Below are 18,370 nucleotides of genomic sequence, written 5' to 3'. Positions count from 1 at the left end.
CTGCATTCTAAGGGTGGGGATACTTTACTTTTGTGTCTGAAATTGCCAAAACACATATTAGAACAGACTTATTTTTGTTATCAATTAACTCCTTAATGTTAGAATGGAAATAATATACATCTTCTACCATGCACCTGTCTTCATGAAAATAAAGTCCAATTCAGGACTAAGAAGAATGTTTTTTGGGGGGGAGAGAAAACTACATTGATTATTACATTATGGATGATACCTTCCAGGATATAACCTTAGGTACTAGGTGTGAGGCCTTTATAGTGGTAATTAGGAGACCTATTATCTCATACAATAGCTATGGGAAGGGGGGGTGATGTAAGCAAAAATAGGCAGATTTAAGGGGACAAATTTACAGTTTTCAGAAGCAATATAACTTAACTAATAACACAGACAGACTCCAAGGGAGTAAAACTGACCTCATCACACATTAAGCAATGGGAGTTGTTGTCTGATTTCTTGGAAAAGGTGCGTGCCTCTTTACGGATTACAGAGCTAGGGAGTGACTTTCTGCTACAAGTATCAGAGGGGTAGCTGTGTTAATCTGTATCCACAAAAACAACAAGGAGTCCAGTGGCACCTTAAAGACTAACAGATTTATTGGGGCTTCAGCGTTCATGGGTAAAAAACAGCATCTGAGAAGTGGGTTTTTTACCCACAAAAGGTTATGTCCAAATAAGTCTGTTAGTCTTTAAGCTGCCAACAGACTCCTCATTGTTTTTGCTACAGTGACAGACCAGGCCAGTGTGGGGATGCTGACCCATTCCCCTCTCCCTGTAGTGACCAGAAAAGTTGGGGGGACTATATAGGTCCATGCTGGTGCAGGAAAAGCCCTCTTTTATCTGTACCAGCAGCATCCACAGTCCCACCCATGGAAGTGGCGAAATACCAGGTTTCGTCAGGATCTGTTGTGGGCATTGCACTAGTTGCTCTTTTCTCAGGGGGCTGGGAAGGAATTTTTCCCTCACTGCCAGATTGGCAAAGATGAAGTGGTGTTTTTTTCACCTTCCGCACAGCAGGTTTAGAGGGGGGCTCGGTTGGAGCAAACATGAAATGGGAGTTAGGCTATGATGTCGCAACTCATTATGTAAATGTGGGGCAGATGCCCAGTGCAGGTACTCCATAGTGAAGGGGATACAGAAATCAGATACAATGCATTGGTAAAGGATTTAAAGGAGGTATTCTTGAAAGGAGTGAGAATGGCAGATGAGGGGAGGGATTCCTATGACTAGTACCATTAAACAGCCACCTCCTAACCCTCTTTCGAAGGGGTGGTGGTGAGGTCCTAGCAGCAGGTTGGCGAGGGACAAGGATGGGAAGCTGTCAAGGTTCCTTCTCCACTATGAACTTTTAGGTACAGATGTGGGGACCTGCATGAAAGACCTCCTAAGCTTATTTTTAGCAGCTTAGGTAAAAAATTCCCCAAGGTACATACGTTGTCTTGTTCTTAAACCCTATGCTGACACCACCAAGCGTGTTAAACAAAAAACAGGGAAAGAGCCCACTTGGAGATGTCTTCCCCCAAAATACCCCCCCCAAGCCCTACACCCCCTTTCCTGGGGAAGGCTTGATAAAAATCCTCACCAATTTGTACAGGTGAACACAGACCCAAACCCTTGGATCTTAAGAACAATGAAAAACAATCAGGTTCTTAAAAGAAGAATTTTAATTAAAGAAAAAGAAAAAGAAAAAGAAAAAGAATCACCTCTGTAAAATTAGGATGGTAAATACCTTACAGGGTAATCAGATTCAAAACAGAGAATCCCTTTAGGCAAAACCTTAAGTTACAAAAAGACACAAAAACAGGAATATACATTCCATTTAGCACAGCCTATTTTACCAGCCATTAAACAAAAGGAAATTTAATGCATTTTTAGCTAGATTACTAACTAACTTTTTACAGGAGTTCTGAGCTGCATTCCTGATCTGTTCCCAGCAAAAGCATTACACAGACAGATAGACCCTTTGTTCCCCCCACCCCGGCCCCGCTCCAGCTTTGAAAGTATCTTGTCCCCTCATTGGTCATTTGGTCAGCTGCCAGTGAGGTTATCTTAGCTTCTTAACCCTTTACAGGTGAAAGGGTTTTGCCTCTGGCCAGGAGGATTTTATAGCACTGTATACAGAAAGGTGGTTACTCTTCCCTTTATATTTATGATGCCCACCAAATTACAGATAGGGTGAAACACTGGCTGTGATTTTTTTTTTTTTTGGAGCTTTAGGAGAAAACAGAGTTAATAAGACACATGCACCTTTAAATATACTACCAAGTGTATAAAGACTAACAATATTTTTTACATTTTAAGAATGATTGTAACCAGTTGATTTTAGGAAACTTTTACAGGAGAGAGCATTAGCCACTTTGTTAGAAGCTTTTGAGATGTGTTGTGTGTTGAAATTAAAATTTTGGAGAGCTAAACTTTACCGAATAAGATTTTTGTTATTTTTTGTGGCAGTATGAAGCCACTGTAGTGCAGCATGGTTGGTTTGCAGGTGGAAACGCCATTTTTAAATGTATGGGCACAGCTTTTTTAGAGCGTAGTGTGACAAAATTCCTGCTCTTCCTTGGTGAGTCTTGCGCTTATTGGCAGATTTGCTCGCCTTGGACCTTCACGGCAGCCCTCAGTTTGGCCGTTTTTCTGAATTCACAGTCCAGGTCGACTCCTCCTGTGTCTGAGCAGGAGTTGGGAGGATTTGGGGGGAACCCGGACCCGTCCTCTACTTCGGGTTCCAGCCAGGGCCCTGTGGATTGCAGCTGTCTAGAATGCCTCCTAGAATAGCTGTGCAACAGCTACAACTCCCTAGGCTACTTCCCCATGGCCTCCTCCCAATACCTTCTTTATCCTCATCATAGGACCTTCCTCCTGGTGTCTGATAATGTTTGTACACCTCAGTCCTCCAACAATCCGCATTCTCACTCTCAGCTCCTAGTGCCTCTTGCTCCCAGCTCCTCACACGCACACCACAAACTGAGTTGAGCTCCTTTTTAAAACCCAGGTGCCCTGATTAGCCTGCCTTAATTAATTCTAGCAGCTTCTTGATTGCTGCAGGTGTTCTAATCAGCCTGCCTTAATTGTCTCCAGAAGGTTCCTGATTGTTCTGGAACCTTCCCTGTTACCTTACCCAGGGAAAAGGGACCTACTTAGCCTGGGGCTTATATATCTGCCTTCTATTACTCTCCTATAGCCATCTGGCCCGACCCTGTCACAGTAGACAATGGCGTAACATTTTTTTTTTTTTACTGATTGACCATTTGCTTTTTTTTTTTTTTTTAAAACAGCTTTTTGCTGAGAAACATGACAGGATGGAACTTTTGATTTGTTTTTTTGTGCATTAAGACTGCTGGGTTTTTTTGCATTAAGACTGCACCACGCTTGGACGCATTTGTGGTTACTAGGAATGGTTTGGTAAAGTTTGGGGCCCTTAGCACAGGGTTAGACATGAGTGTTGCTTTAAGCTGGTTAAAGGCCTTTTGACACTTTTTAGTTTACTGAATGGCATTTGGATGGGTTTTTTTGGTTAGGTCTGTCAGTGGGGCAGCGATCTGGCTGTATTGCGGTACAAATCACCTGTAATATTTGGCCAAGCGTAAAAAGGATTGGACCTGTTTTTTCTACTTTGGGACAGGCCACTTTTGGATAGCATTTACTTTGGCCTGTAGGGGGTTCATAGTTTTTTGACCCACCTGGTGTTTAAGGAGTTACTTTGTTTAGCCTATTTGATACTTCTTAGCCTTAACAGTTAGTCCTGCCTCCCTTATGCGTTCGAAGACTTTTTGTAAATGTTTTAGGTGTTTTGCCCAGGAATTTGAAAATATGGCCACATTGTTAAGGTAGGCGACTGCATATTTTTTAAATTTTGCTTGGAGACCATTTACAAGTTTTTGGAAGGTGGTGGGTGCATTTTGCAGCCCGAAAGGGAGCACATTAAATGTATACAGCCCGACGTGTGGTGAAGGCTGACCTTTTCTTAGCGGATTTATTTAGCGGTACCTGCCAGTACCCCTTGGTTAAGTTTAAGGCAGAGATGAACTGGGCCCGTTTCAGTTTTTTTAATAGTTTATTTGTGCGTGGCATTGGATAGTTGTCTGGGAGAGCTGCAGCATTTAGCTTACAGTAGTTTACACAAAAACATATTTTCCCATTTGGTTTGGGAACTAGAACCACTAATGATGCCCATGGACTGCCAGAGGAGCAGATTACACCCATTTGTAGCATACCCTGAATATTCTGTTTTATAGCAATTTTAGCTTGAGGAGACATCTGGTAAGGTTGGGCTTTAATTGGGTGAGCATTACCTGTGTCAATGGAGTGGTATGCCCGTTCAGTCAGTCCTGGGGTGGCTGAGAACGTTGTCACGTAGCTAGTGTACAGCTCCTTATTTGCTGTTACTGCATATGCCCAAGTGTTATGTAGAGGTTTACCTTTTTCATGCCGCCATTACTTTTTTCTTTGTAGTAGACATATTTAGGCCGCTTAACGTTATTTCCTCCCTGGGCTGTAAACTGATAAACCTTTATTTTTTTGGAATAAAAGGGTTTTCCAGAATTAATATGGTACACCTTTGGCTTTCGGTTGGAGGTGGGGAATGCTATGAGATAATTAACTGCTTTTAGGTGCTTTTGGACCGTGAATGGCCCTTTCCACGATACTTTTATTTTATGGGCCTCGAGCACCTTTAAGATCATGACCTCGTCCCCTACTTTGAAGGAATGCTTTTTGGCATGTTTATTACACCAGGCTTTTTGCTCTTTTTGAGCATTCTGTAGGTTTTCTTTAACAAGGGCTAAAGAGGTTTGGAGGGCGTTTTGTAGGTTGGTTACAAAGTTCAGAATGTTAGTTTCTGGAGAAGGTGTAAACCCCTCCCATTGCTGCTTTGCAAACTGTAATGGCCCCTTAACCTTATGGCCATATACAAGTTTAAAGGGTGAAAACCCTAAGCTGGGATGTGGTACAGCTTTGTAGGCAAACAGCAACTGCTGCAACACTAAGTCCCAATTATTGGAGTGCTTATTTATGAATTTATGTATTATGGCCCCCAAAGTTCCATTAAGCTTCTTTACCAGGCCATTTGTTTGATGATGGTAAGGGGTGACAACCAAGTGATTTACCCCATGAGCTTCCCAAGGGCTTTCCATAGTTCCTACCAGGAAATTAGTTTTTGCATTTGTGAGGATGTCGGAGGACCAACCTACCTTGGCAAAAATATCTGTTAGTGCCTGGCACAGACTTTTAGCCCTGGTGTTGCTTAGAGCTACTGCTTCTGGAAATTGGATGGCAAAATCCATGAAAGTCAGTATGTACTGCTTTTCTCTGGGTGTCTTTTTTTGGAAAAGGACCCAGAATATTCACAGCTACTTGCTGAAATGGAACCTTAATGATGGGGAGTGGCTGGAGAGTGGCTTTGACCTGGTCTTGGGGTTTTTCCACTTTTTGGCATACCTCACAAGATTGGACATAGGCAGAAACATCCTTGCTCATTCCCTCCCAGTGGAATGACCTCTCCAAATGGTCTTTGGTCCTGTTCACCCCAGCATGGCCACTAGAACAATTGTGGGCTAAGCTTAAGAGCTTTTTCCGGTACTTAGTTGGAACTACCAACTGTTTTTGAGAATGCCAGTTTTTCTGGTGCCCATCAGAAAGAGTTTTCTTGTATAAAAGTCCTCTTTCTACAACAAACTGGGATTGATTAGAAGAGTTGAGAGGCGGTGGGTTGCTTCATGCCTTGGTCCAAGCTCTCTGGAGGCTTTCATTTGCTTTCTGTTTGGTCTGGAACTGTTCCCTTGATGCTGGAGACATTAGTTTCTTATTGAATCATGGACCTAGTCTTGGTCCCTCTGGAAGTGATGCAGGTGATGAGGCTGTTTTCATTGACTGTGAACCGCTTTTTGCTGGTGCACTATGTTGGGGTTCAGGCTTCGGCTGAACCTTTTGTGTAGGGTTATCTGTTGCTGCTGGTGCAGGTTTGGTGGGTCCCTCTGGTGTTGGGGTTGCAAGTACTGGATTTAGTGCTGGCAATGGTTCTGGTGCTGGTTGTTTCGCCGGTTCCAGTTTTGGGACTGGCTCTGTCTGGGTCTCTGGGACTGGATCCACTACTGCTGTTGCAGACGTTGGCATGTGGTCCGGTTTCATCACCTCTGACCGGGTCCTTTTAGAAGTTTCTGAAACAGATCAGGTGTGACAGCTTGCTTAGCCTGGCTGTGGGTGACTATTCCCACCCTTGTGGCTAGCTTCACATGACTGGCCAAGTCTTCCCCCCAACAGCATGGGGATGGGATAATTATCATAGACTGAAAAAGTTTACATTCCTGACCAGCCCTTGTACTGGACAGGCAACTTGGCTGTAGGCAAGTCAGAAGAGTTTGACTTAAAGGGTTTAATTGCCACTTGGATCTCTGGATTGATTAAATTGCGATCCACTAAGGAAGCATGGATAGCCGACACTTGTGCTCCGGTGTCTCTCCACGCGGTGACCTTTTTTTCGCCCACAATCACAGTTTCCCTCCACTCTGAGGGAATCTGGGAGGTGTCTGGGCCTGAGGACTTCTGGTGTGATTTCGATGCAATGAAGTGTAATCTGTTGATGTTCTTGGGGCAGTTGGCCTTTACATGCCCCGGCTCGTTACATTTAAAACATTGTCCAGCTGACGGGTCACTGGGGTGAGGTGGATTGCTGGAGAACGGTGTGGTGGGATGGTAACGTGTCTGTAGCGTTCCTTGGGGTGTAGCTGGGGCCTTGGGCTGCCCCCGGTAGTAGGCTGTGGTTTGAGGTTGTCCCTTCTGTCCCTTCCGCTCCAACTGCAATCGGTTTTTTTCCTTTCTGCCACCTCCACCCATTCGGCTCCAATCTCTCCCCACCCTAATTACAGTTTTGGGCTTTCCATCTAGGATGTATCTTTCTATTTCCTTAGGAACACCCTCTAAGAACTGCTTTATTTGCATTAGGAAGGGTAAATTTTCTGGAGATTTAACACTTGCTCCTGATATCCAGGCATTCCAATTTTTTATAATGTGGTAGGCATGTCGGGTAAATGACATGTTTGGTTTCCACCTTAGGGCTCTGAACAGCTGACAGGAATGCTCGGGTGTTAGCCCCATTTTGACTCTCACCTGTGTTTTAAACAGTTCATACTTGTTTATGTGTTCCTTAGGCATTTTAGCCGCCACCTCGGCTAAAGGTCCACTGAGCTGCGGCCTCAGCTCTACCATGTACTGGTCTGTAGAGATGCTGTACCCAAGGCAGGCCCTTTTGAAGTTTTTAAAGAAGACTTTGGTATCATTGCTTGCATTGTAGGTGGGGAACTTTTGGGGATGGGAAGCGGTACCTAGAGAAGGATTGCTAGGGTTTGTTGGTATATTTTGTTGAGCCTCTGTTTTCTTCATTTTCAGTGCAGTCTTCCACTTTTTTTCTTTGCCTCCATTTCTTTTTCTTTTGCCTCGATAGCTCTCCTGTGGGCAGGCTCTAGGGCTTTTTTTTGCCTCTGTTGCTGCCTCCAGTTAACTGGTTAACTCCAGTTTGTATTGTCCATCGTTTTTGTTATTTTAGCATCTCTGTTTTTAAGTAACTTTACACCTGTGAATAAGAAAGAAACCACAAAAACAAACAAACAAAAAAAAACCTGGCTTGTAAAATTTTGCTGTGCTGTAATCTAATACCTATGTGTTTTTATAGCTATTCTCAGCCTACAGAAAAATTCTTAAAAAAAAAAACCTAACACCTTTGTCTCCAGGCAAATAGACAGAAAAAAACCCTCTAGCTGCTTTTAACTAAAAAAAAAAAAAAAACAAAAAAAAACAAACCTCTTCAGGTCTGTGAAAAACTTGTGAATTTCCCTGCAGGAGGTTAACTACCCTGCCTTTAGGTAGAGAAAACTCCAGCTCAAAAAAGAAAGATCCCTTTTGTTATGCCTGCTGCTCTGTCCTGCAGGCAGACACACAGAATTTACAAAATCTTTTAAAATCCTGCTGTGCTCCTGGTTCAAAGTCATCTCAAAAAAAATCTCAAAATGATGTCAAAATGATCCCACCGCTCTGCTACCATGTCAAGGTTCCTTCCCCACTCTAAACTCTAGGGTACATATGTGGGGACCTGATAAAAGACCCCCTAAGCTTATTTTTAACAGCTTAGGTTAAAAACTTCCTCAAGGTACAAACTTTGCCTTGTTCTTACGCTGCCACCACCAAGCAAGTTAAACAAAAAACAGGGAAAAGGCCCACTTGGAAACGTCTTCCCCAAAAATATCCCCGCAAGCGCTGCAGCCCCTTTCCTGGGGAAGGCTTAATAAAAATCCTCACCAATTTGTACAGGTAAACACAGACCCAAACCCTTGAATCTTAAGAACAATAAAAAACAATCAGGTTCTTAAAAAAAATTAATTAAAAAAACGTAAAAAAATCACCTCTGTAAAATTAAAATGGTAAATAGCTTACAGGGTAATCAGATTCAAAACATAACAAATCCCTCAAGGCAAAACCTTAAGTTACAAAAAAACACAAAAACAGGAATATACATTCCATTTAGCACAGCCTATTTTACCAGCCATTAAGCAAAAAAAAAAATGCATTTTTAGCTAGATTACTTACTAACTTTTTACAGGAGTTCTAAGCTGCATTCCTGATCTGTTCCTGGCAAAAGCATTGCACAGACAGACCCTTTGTTCCCCCCACCCTTCCAGCTTTTAAAGTATCTTGTCTCCTAATTTGTCATTTTGGTCAGGTGCCAGCAAGGTTATCTTAGCTTCTTAACCCTTTACAGGTGAAAGGGATTTGCCTCTGGCCAGGAGGGATTTTATAGCACTGTATACAAAAAGGTGGTAACCCTTCCCTTTATATTTATAACAGAAGCCCTTCGTGGTCTATATTGCAATGATTATAGAATTACCTGTACTATACACTTTTATCTGCTGGGTACTCCCAGGCGTTTAAGAATATAGTGGCAGCCTAATTCAACCATGTCCTGTGTCTCCAGTCCTTCTTCCAGCACAGCCAGACAATACAAAAAATGCATTCGAAACAATATTGACTAAGTATCTGTATTTCAGCTATGCTACTTTGGGTGATGCCTACTGCTAACATTTCAGGTACAACAATGGAAATGCCAGACAGGGCTGACGGCCTATCAACGAGGACAATGGACTGTGAAAAGGCTTGGACTTCCTGCGGACACACCATACTGACACTGACTCATGGATGCTGTGATACTACAGTCAGGTGGTCCGGTCACCTGATACTAAACATTACCTGGGACTTCTTGTAACTATCCACTGGAAAGGAAGGGGTGGGGGGTCAAGTTTGGGGAACAAAGGATTTCCACCTTATGTAAATCCTATTTAAGGAGGGGAAGAAGGCAAACAGGACTCCTCCTCTCCATGGCTGTCTGCCCAAGAAGAAAGACAGCAAAAGCCACCTGAAGGGAAGACATGGGGGGAGTCCAGACTGAGACAGGGGTTCAGTCTGAAAAAGAATATAACTAGAACTCTGAACCACAGAAACTTTGCAACCTGCCTAAAGTAACATTTAGGGTGAGAAGTTACATTTTGTAACCTGTTTCTTAAGTATATTGAGTTTAGCTTGCGTATTTTGCTTTATTTGGTTAGTAATCTGCTTTGTTGTGTCTGTTATCTCGTATATTCACTTAAAATTCACCTTTTTGTAGTTAATAAACATATTTCTTGTTTATAATATAACCCAGTTTATATAATTACTACCTGGAAGGGGGAAGAAGTTGTGCATATATCCCTCCATATTGAGGGAGGGGGAACATTTCATAAAATCTTTGAGTTTGTTCCTTTAATGGGAGTGTTGGGGCAAACCCCTTTGGCTGAATCTTTCCAGAGCAGATCTCTATCTCTCTGTGCAGCTGGGTGTGGCCCTGCCTGTGTGCTTGGCTGGAAGAGGCTTGTGAGCTTAACCCACCAAGGTCAGGTAAAGGGGACCCAGGCTGGCAGAATAGGCTGACTCAGTCACTTCTCAGCACATCAGGTGACTCCCAAAGGTACCAAATCCATCACAAAAAGAAAAAAACCCAGACAGTGCAGAAGAAAGGTTCTATGAATGGGGGACTAAATCAGGCAGATTACTAGCCACACGGCTATCTAACAGAAAATCCAGACAAGGCATACCTCAAGGCTGGAAATGGGATATTCCTAAAAACACAAAGGGATTAACAAAATATTAGAGGAATATTTCAAGGCGATATACACTAGCAGATAAGTAAACAAGGAAGATCTGAGAGTTAATATACTGCAGAATATTAAAATGCCCAGAGGTATTTTTAAAATGAAAGAAGTTACAAAAAGGTTCAATAACACAGGAAGAAATACAGATAGCAATTACATCATTAAAATCAGGGAAGAGTCCTGGACTAGATGCATACAATTCTGAATTCTATAAAACGTTTAAAGCACAGGTAGCTCCTTTGTTAGCAAGTGAACTCCAGCCTTCTCACACAAAGAGTGCTTACTGGGCACATTCTATCATTTAGATGTAGTTTTGATATCTAAAACACATCAGGATTTATCGCAGCCAGCATCTTACAAGCCCATCTTTTTTAATAAATATAGACAATAAGGTTCTGACTAAAATACTGGTATCCAGTTTAGAGACAGTGATACCTAAACTGAAGCCCCAAAACCAAACTGGTTTTATAAAAGAAAGAAACATTAAATAATACAAGGAAATTTCTACATGTGCTATAGCACTCAAGGTGCACTAATAAAGAGGCCTAGACTACAAATATGGCTTCTGTAAAGGATTTTGCCTGAGAACACCACACATCTATATTCAGAAATACTGGAGAAATTTCTTTAGGGGAACACTTTTAGAAGTGGATCAAATAATCTATAAAAACCCTCTGGCATGTATCTGGAGAAATGTTGCAAAAAGGAACAAGACAAGGACATTCCTTATCCAGCATGTTATTTCATTTAGTTATTGAACCATTAGCACAAAATATCAGGGACAGTGAAGAAATTCAGGGAATAAGTGTACTGGGAATAGAAAACAAAGTTTCACTATAAACTGATGACCTTATGTTTTTCATACAAGATAGAATGACTTCCAGAGGCTGACAGTGCATTGCTTGAAAAATACTTTCTTGTGTTTATTTTAAACCAGCTACTTATTAATTTAATTTGGTGGCCCCTTGTTCTTGTAGTATGAGAAGGAGTCAATAACACTTCCTTATTTATTTCTTCTAAACCACTCATGATTTTATAGACCTTTATCATATCCCCCCTGAGTCACCTCTTTTCCAAGATGAAAAGTCCCAGTCTTATTAATCTTTCCTCATACGGAAGCTGTTCTATATCCCTAATAATTTTTGTTGCCCTTTTCTGAACCTTTTCCAATTCCAATATATCTTTTTTGAGATGGGGCGACCACATCTGCATGCAGTATTCAAGGTGTGGGCATACCATGGATTTATACAGAGGCAATATGATATTTATATAGAGGCAATTCTGTCTTATTATCTATCCCTTTCTTGATGATTTCCAACATTCTGTTTGCTTTTTTGACTGCCGCTGCACATTGAGTGATTGATTTCAGAGAACTATCCACAATGACTCCAAGATCTATTTCTTGAGTAGTGACAGATAATTTAGATCCCATCACTGCATATGTATAGTTAGGATTATGTTTTCCAATGTGCATTACTTTGCATTTATCAACATTAAATTTCATTTGCCATTTTGTTGCCTAGTCACCCAGTTTTGTGAGATCCTTTTGTAGCTCTTCGCAGTCTATCTTGACTTAACTATCTTGAGTAGCCATTAAGCCATTAATGAAAATTATCTACAATGATCTAGACAGGTGGACACTATTACCATGGACTGTGGTAGGTAGAAATTAAGTACTTAAAATGAATGTCCTAACGAAGGTTCTGTATCCATTTTCCATTATTCCCTTTACACTCCCTTATCCCAATTTAAATAAATCAATAACTAACTAACTAACTAACAAAAAGTTATTCAAAGTTTCCTATGGTTGAACCAGAAATCAAGAATCAAAACAGAATAGCTAAAATGTCCAGTTGAGATGGGAAACCTGGTGCTACCAGATTTCAAACGATACTATAAGGTGGCACAAATTAGATTGGTACTAGAATGGATATCTAATGGAGAAAATCCATAATTAATACAGACAGAACAGTAATTGGCAAACCTGATCTCATTATATAATTGTGTACTAGATCTATATTCAACATTCTGGCATCAATTAAACTTCACCACTTACTTAAAATGCACTTACTAATTGGGCATAGGTTAGGTATTTGACCAAACAAATGAAAAAACCCACATGTTGGTAAAATAAAAAATAAGAAATAATAGTGCTTCCATACCCAGGCTGAATAACCCCTTAAATAAATACATATAGGTGAAACATTAAAAAAATGAAAAGTATGCACCATATAAGTTTATACAGATTTCTTTCTTTAATAATAAGAATAAGAATAAGAATAAGAATAAAAAATATTTTCAGAAAAGAAAGCAACTAACAAAGCTATCTACATTAGAAAATTCCATACAAGCCCTTGAAGTTTCACTGGTCAAGATTATGTCTAAATTGGATTTATAATTCCATGACTGTGTTTTTTAAAAACACAAACCACATACAGCTATTAAGTTATGGAGCGTAGACTATAAATATGAAATAGCATAGAAAGAATTGAATGAAATAATGCAGATGATAAATATTGGCTCCAATACTAACCAGTGCAAGTTCAGTAATATTTTGTTCACAGAATATATGTTTCTCCATCTCTGTATAACAAGATACATACTGTTGCCGCAGACATTTATATAAAATGCAAAACAGCTAGGTCCTCTTTCATACACAATATGGGAATGCTAAATGATAAAAATATTTTGAAAATGTGAAATAGGTAAATACATAAATAACTGCTAGAGATAGAATTCAAACAGCTCTAAAAACCTGCACTGGGAGTTGGTCTGTTAAAAAGATTATAGGAAGCTATTTTTATTCTCTTTATAGAAAAAAAAATCCTAAATTTGTGGACAATATATTTTGTGTGAATAGTGCCACGTAAACTCCCCCCAAAAAAGAAGAGTATAATACGCCTTGCACATGATTACTGAAATCACTGTGATGCCTTAATACCGACATGATAATATTGTACTTATAGAAAAAAGAGATAGTGAAAAAGGCATACACAGAGAACAATAACTGAATTATAAATGCTGACTTTTTTAATGTGACCACTGTATTATGTATTATGGATAGTGGAAGCATTCTATCTAGAAGTCCAGTCTGTTGTTTTGACCTTCAGGAGGAGTCCACCCAGAATCCTTCTTTCTGTAGTCTTGGTAGGAAGGTCTCGGTGGGTTAGTATGTTGTTCAGAGGTGTGTTGGAAATATTCCTTGAGTCAGAGATGTCGAAAACAGGATTCTAGGTCACTACAGAACTGTATCATGTTTGTGGGGGTGGAGGGGCAGAAGGAGAGGCCCTGAGATAAGACAGATTCTTCTGCTGGGCTAAAAGTATAGTTGGATAGATTAAGAAGATTGCTGGGTGGGTTAACGGAATCACTGTTGTGGCTCATTGTGGCATGTAGTAGTTTAGATAGTTTTAGTGTCCTTTTTCTTTTGTAGAGAAGCAAAGTGTGTGTTGTAAATGGCTTGTTTAGTTTTTGTAAAGGCCAGCCATGAGGAAGTTTGTGTGGAAGGTTGTTTTTTTATGAGAGTATCCAGTTTTGAGAGCTCATTCTTAATCTTTCCCTGTTTGCTGTAGAGGATGTTGATCAGGTGGTTCCGCAGTTTCTTTGAGAGTGTGTGGCAGAAGCTGTCAGCAAGTCTATGTGGTATGTAGATTGTAATGGATTTTTTACCTTCAGTCCTTTTGGTATGATGTCCATCTGTTTGCATTTGGAAGGGAAGATGATGTCTGTCTGTATCTGTATGAGTTTTTTCATGAAGTTGATAGATTTCCACTCCATATGGCTAAATTCAGTGCCTTTCATAATGACATTGATGACATCTTCATCATCTAGACCCATGGAAAAGAAATCCTTGAGGAATTCCACCATGATTTCAACAATTTCCATCCCACCATCAACCTCAGCCTGGACCAGTCCACACAAGAGATCAATTTTCTGGACACTACGGTGCTAATAAGCGATGGTCACATAAACTCCACCCTATACCGGAAACCTGCTGACCGCTATGCCTACCTACATGCCTCCAGCTTTCATCCAGACCATACCACACGATCCATTGTCTACAGCCAAGCTCTACGATACAACCACATTTGCTCCAACCCCTCAGACAGAGACAAACACCTACAAGATCTCTATCAAGGGTTCTTACAACTACAATACTCACCTCTGAAGTGAAGAAACAGATTGACAGAGCCAGAAGCGTACCCAGAAGTTACCTACTACAGGACAGGCCCAACAAAGAAAATGAAAGAACGCCATTAGCCATCACCTTCAGCCCCCAACTAAAACCTCTCCAACGCATCATCAAAGATCTGCAAGCTATCCTGAAGGACGACCCATCACTCTCACAGATTTTGGGAGACAGGCCAGTCCTTGCTCACAGTCAGCCCCCCAGCCTGAAGCAAATACTCACCAGCAACCACACACCACACAACAGAACCACTAACCCAGGAACCTATCCTTGCTACAAAGCCCGTTGCCAACTCTGTCCACATATCTATTCAGGGGACACCATCAGAGGGCCTAATTACATCAGCCACACTATCAGAGGCTCGTTCACCTGCACATCTACCAATGTGATATATGCCATCATGTGCCAGCAATGCCCCTCTGCCATGTACATTGGTCAAACTGGACAGTCTCTAGGTCAAAGAATAAATGGACACAAATCAGACATCAAGAATTATAACATTCAAAAACCAGTCGGAGAATACTTCAATCTCTTTGGTCACTCGATTACAGACCTAAAAATGGCAATTTTTCAACAAAAAAACTTCAAAAACAGACTCCAATGAGAGACTGCTGAATTGGAATTAATTTGCCAACTGGATTTCAGGATATATGTTTGTCTATTAGGCTAACCATCCCTGGTTAATTACCTTCAGCCCATCCAGGTATTAAGACATTAAATTCTTCTTCCACTCTTTCAAGACATTACACAATGCTGCCCTTGCTTACATCCTATCATTCCACTCCTATGCCATCTAGTCCTCCTCTTCTTTGTTTTTATTTATTCTAACACTTAACCCCCTTCCTTATTACTGGGCCTGGTATCATTATTTCACATTTGTTCTGTTTAAAATGTAAACACTAAGGGAAGGACAATTTCTTTTTTTTTTAATTTCTCTAGAGCACCAGTAATAAGCAAAATGACCACAAGTTACACAAATACATGAAGGTCACATTACTAATATTATGGAATAGTTGTAGTATCTATTTGTTCAAAATGATTATATCACTTTTTCTGGATTTAATATACAGTACCAGATAATATATGAAAAATTAATTTACAATTCTCTAAACTGCTATGTTTTAAATTAAAAAACAAATGGTTAAACTCTAATAATTTCACTTTCTTCATTGTTTAAAGAGAATGGTAATATGAAATCCAGAGATTTATTTACAGGCTGTCAGATTCTGCAGATTAAGATTAATGAAGGGTAATTCATGAGGGATTTGAAAGTGGGGCAGGGGGGAAATTATCATAGAATCACAGAAGATTAGGGTTGGAAGAGACCTCAGGAGGTCATCTAGTCCAACTCCCTGCTCAAAGCAGGACCAAGCCCAAACTAAATCATCCCAAAGTATTTCAACAAAGCATTTCAAAATTTATCTAAAGTTTGGGTTGTTTCTGGAACTGAACTGATTTGCTCATCCCTAATTAATCCTCCATATTTCTAGATGATTGAAAACAATTATTTACCCATACAGCAACTGGTTTATTGAGATGTTGTAATCCCACTGTAGGTGCACATATGCCTCATGTGCATGCATGAGATTAAAGTCTTTTGCAAAGCAGCATCCTTGTGCTCCCATAGAAGTGCATAAAGGGCAGAGTCATCCCTCCCACAGTCCCCTTGCAATTCAAAGAACACTTTAATTGAGGACTCCAAAAGTGGGGATTGAGGGCTGGGAATGGGATGCACATTGACTACAGTATTTTGAAGAACTACAGTTCCTTAAGGCTAAATAACTGTTCTTTCTTCTTTGAGTGTGTGCCTGTGTAAGTGAATGGCAAGCTGTGTCCTCTCTGTATGGTGGGGAGGAGACATTGAGCTGTGAGAGTCAAAACAGAGACCGATGTACCAGTCTCCTGAATTTTGCATCAGACCTACCTGCCATGTTAAGGGCACAATGACTTATGTCTTCTTGTGGAGAAAGATAGGTACACAAAACTGCTACAGGGTATGTGGGGCTCTCCTAGACAGAAGGCACCTGCTATGCCTATCTTTCAGAGAAATCACAGGACTGTTAGGGCTTGAAACCTGCAGGTTTTGAATTTACCGTGGTGAAAAGCCCTGTTCATGGTCTGTCAGTATGCAGTTCATATAGGTCAAAATGTTAATGATTGTCGAATATCAGCAGATCAGAAGAGTTTTCAGAGATTTAGCGGGAGCGATGAACAAGTGGGTTGGACACTTGCCAGGTTCAGACTCGCTGCCATGGTTGGTGGGAGGGTTGGTGATGATCTGAAGGAGGGTTGCAGCTTCCTTGTCCTTTAAGGCCTCAGACAGAAATATGAGGAGAGAATGGGTGGATGTACACCCACGTAGCAGACACTGCTATTCAAAAGACTGAGCTTCTGCACATGTGCACCTACTGTGGCATCCACAGTGACACATACTCAAACAAGAAGATATGGTTTTCATTAGAGCAGGGTGCGTGTATACCATGAGCAAACTCCTATGTGTGTGCCAAGGATGACTCAATTGGATTATCCTGGTACTCACAGCAGGGGATTACATGGAAATAATTACAACCAATAAATAGACTGTTGGCTCCAATGACACCAAATTTGATCTCATCTAGCCTTTCAGACATCTGACACACCAGATTTTACACTTTAGTTGATCTGCAATATAAATAAAGTCTTTTTGTTATAGACCATTTTGAGTATCTACAGGTTAAATTTCTGAGACAGGAAGAAAATAATAAAGGTTGAACAGAGAATGCTTTTCAAAGCTGGTATGTCTGTGTTAGTAGGGATTTTATTCTCAATGATTCCCCAATATAGGGCAGAGATCATCTTTATAATAAGATATTAATATTGAATATTGACAGAATGAAGACACTGTGGAGTTTAGATCTTGGTATATCCCTTCAATTTGAGGGCTGGAAAGGTGGGTCAAGTGAAAACCATGTCCATATGTGTTAGAAAACAATAATTGCACATAATTTTATATCATAAATATAATTTCACATGTGGTGCATATATACACAAAAAAAATTACATACTTGTTCTATAACTATCATTCTTCAAGTTATGTTGCACCTGTCCATTCCACTTTAGGTGTCTGCATGCCACTGCACCAGTCAGAGAATTTTTCCTACAGTGGTACCCACCCAGGTGACGCCTGTGCCCTTCACGCACTTCTGACATTTGGGGAGAACATAAAGGGGCAGAGTATCCCTGCCCCACTCCTTTCCTTCTCACACTGGAAGCTAATATATGTAAAGACTACAGTGTAGAGGGGAAGGAAGGTGGGTTGTGAAATGGACATGTGCAGCACATCTTTAAGAATAACAATTACAGAACAGGTACGTAATTGCTTTTTCTTCTTTGAGCGCTTGCACATGTCCATTCCATTTTAGATCACTCTCACACAGCTCCACATGGAGGAAGGTATCAGCATGCACCTACTCTAATGTAACACAACTCTTCCAAACTCAGCTTCATATCTGGAGGCTTGGGAGACAACATAATGGGTGGTGAATGTGTGGACTAAAAGCTAGCCTTGCAGATGTCTATAGCAGGAGCTTGACCCAGGAAAGCTGTTGAAGCTACTTGAGTTCTTGTAGAAGGGGAAGAGGAATGTTAATGTTACCATAGGTGATTTTGCCAGGCGGCCCATCCTGCTGCTCTCTTGGGCCCTATTCCTTGCACCCCTCTCATTCCAAGTGAAGAGTAGCTGCTGGGTACTGGGAAGGGCAGGAGCATCTTCATCCCACCCAGGTTGAGGGGAGAGGCAGCAACTGGAATTCTTCATGCCTTAGCCTTGAGAGAGGGGAGCAGGGGGAGCTAATGAGGGGGTAGGAGCTGCTGCAGAGCTGGTAGGGAGCAGCTGCTGTCTAGCTAGCTCTCAACACGCAGGACTAAGTGCTGCAGGTACACACCAATGCTGTGTTTTCAAAAGGCGAGCAGAAGGGAGCTTTCCCTACTACATGTGCTGAGGGACTAAGTTCTCCCTG

At 41.0% G+C, this 18,370-nt stretch overlaps 1 protein-coding gene and 1 long non-coding RNA gene across 11 annotated transcripts in view; one reads left to right on the top strand and one right to left on the bottom strand.

Annotated features, from left to right (window-relative positions):
• Window positions 1–18,370, bottom strand: part of CTNND2 (catenin delta 2) — a 1,224,220-nt gene that overhangs the window by 530,326 nt on the left and 675,524 nt on the right. The window lies entirely within an intron of this gene.
• On the top strand, window positions 530–9,706 carry LOC122458821. The gene is made up of 3 exons (XR_006279099.1): window positions 530–651; window positions 690–725; window positions 9,697–9,706. It is a non-coding gene; the product is annotated as an uncharacterized LOC122458821 (long non-coding RNA).

The sequence above is a fragment of the Dermochelys coriacea genome, chromosome 2 (assembly GCF_009764565.3).
Source record: "Dermochelys coriacea isolate rDerCor1 chromosome 2, rDerCor1.pri.v4, whole genome shotgun sequence".
NCBI classification, from domain to species: Eukaryota; Metazoa; Chordata; order Testudines; family Dermochelyidae; genus Dermochelys; species Dermochelys coriacea.
The sequence above is the reverse complement of the archived record's forward strand: the minus strand, read 5'-3'. Positions and strand labels throughout refer to the sequence as shown.